Raw genomic sequence first — 2500 nt, 5'->3', positions numbered from 1 at the left:
ACCTTCAACAGTGCAACGCAAGTCTGGTCTTCAGCTCCATATCAGTAGTAAAAATAGGGTGAATTCATGATGGGAGGCAGGGCACCTAGTCTCCTTGTCAAGCATCTTCTACAAGTCCATAGTTCCTTCTGAAAGAAAAGAAATAGTGTCGGAAGCCACCTTTGAAGTGTTAGCAAGAAAATAGGAGAATTCGATTCGAGAATAAGACGATTGCGGAAAATGAAGCCAAGGAAAGAATTGATGATCTGGAAGCCCTTGTGAATAAATTGGCCAGAAAGTGGACGAGTTCAAGCACTAAGTAGAACGTGTTAACATGAAAATTAAGACAAAGTGTCACATCATAAATTGATATGGAAATAGGAACACGTGGGTGAAGTTAAATGGAAATTTCTCAAAGGGATGAAAGACTTTCTATATGAAATTAAAAAACGAGTACAGTAATAAGTGACACGTAACAAATGGGGTGCAACAAGAATCATTATTGACACCAATTGTATTACTTATTTCCATCAATCATCTGGGTTCAGAGTTATCTGAATATGGTCGCGGATAATGCAAAAATTCGGAGAAGAGTAAAAACGTGGATTCATGCCAAAGTCTTCGTCAGCTTGGCCAATGGGTTTGGTATATATAATATGGAATTTCATATCAATGAAATCAGTAATATAGTCAGTAATGGTCATAGTGCTTCATATCCTCCCTGAATAAAAAAAAAAAAAAAAAAAACGAACGTCAACGCTGCAGGGTTGCACTCAACTACCGTAGTTTTTTTCCGTATGCTTTACTTGGCTATCATTCTTGCGCTGTGATTGACTGACGTTAAATGTTTTCTTTGGTTAGTCTAATTAAAGGGCAGATTCAAAAATGTCACGATCATAATACTTTCACTGATATGGGTAAATGAATTTGCTCTTTTTGATATTGAACAAAACAAAATAACCAAACATAATACTGCTGTAAAATTAATTTTTTCAATTGTACTACGTGTATGACCTCTTTTGAGCCTTAATTCATACCTGCGGAAAAAATACCGCAGGTACCGCAGCTTATCAAATACGTTCATTGACTATTATTTGTTTACCGGAGTAAATAAATGGTACGCTAGTATCAAGCGGACCAAAATGGCCGAGGATTTTAAAGTTTGGTGACAGTTTCGTAGAGAGAGTGAGAGAGGGAGGATATATATATATATATATATATATATATATATATATATATATATATGTGTGTGTGTGTGTGTGTGTGTGTGTGTGTGTGTGTGTGTGTGTGTGTGTGTGTGTGTGTGAGTGTGTGTAAATGTGTTTCTCTCTCTCTCTCTCTCTCTCTCTCTCTCTCTCTCTCTCTCTCTCTCTCTCTCTCTCTCTCTCTCTCTCTCTCTCTCTCTCTCTCACTCTCTCTCTCTCGACCTAAATATTCATATATACATATGTGCGTTTATATATAAAGATATACTATATATATACTTACTTACATACATACATACATACACACACACACATACATGCGCGCGCGCACACACACACACACACACACACACACACACACACACACACACACACACACACATATATATATATATATATATATATATATATATATATATATATATGTATGTATATGTATATACACACGTGAGTGTGTGTGTTTATGCTTGTGTGCGTGTGCGTGTGCGTGTGCGTGTGCGTCTGTGTGTGTATGTGTGTAGGTAAAAAGATAGCTAGATAGATGTGTGTGTGTATATATATATATATATAAACATAGATGAACATATATCTATATCTATCTATCTATCTATCTATATATATATTTATATATATATGTATATGTACATATCTATCTATCTATCTATCTATCTCTATCTCTATCTCTCTCTCTCTCTCTCTCTCTCTCTCTCTCTCTCTCTATATATATATATATATATATATATATATATATATATATATATATATATATATGCATTTGGGCTTTATGGAGTATATAGATGGATAGATAGAGATTCATTATGTATGTGTTTGTAGTATTTTTTCCATCTTGCCTATTTTGTTTCTTGCTTTATTTGTGCAGATCATGTTGTGATTCATGTTTAGACAAGCACTGCACTGTTTCAAAAATCACTTTATATATATATATATATATATATATATATATATATATATATATATATATATATATAAAGGCATAGGTAAATATCCATAATTTATTGTTCCCTTGGAAGAAAGGCTACTGTGAGGTATTGCTAAGAAGATATTTATACAAAAGAAAGCGCCTTGCAATGAATGAAGGCTAAAAAAAAATAATGTATGACGTAGTAGCTGAATACACAAGGATATTACATCATATAAAATATAAATGCTAACTAAATGTATATAAATGATAACAAAGTATAATCATATCTATGAACTTCCAATAAAATACTAAACTAAGATCTTAGTACATTATGACATACCCAGTGGCTATTTCTTTATTTTTCTGCCAAGCAAAGCTGCCTATCTACCAATCA

This window comes from Penaeus japonicus, unplaced genomic scaffold, assembly GCF_977035675.1.
Source record: "Penaeus japonicus unplaced genomic scaffold, GWHDUDI00000001_assembly GWHDUDI00000017, whole genome shotgun sequence".
Taxonomy (NCBI): Eukaryota; Metazoa; Arthropoda; class Malacostraca; order Decapoda; family Penaeidae; genus Penaeus; species Penaeus japonicus.
The sequence above is the reverse complement of the archived record's forward strand: the minus strand, read 5'-3'. Positions refer to the sequence as shown.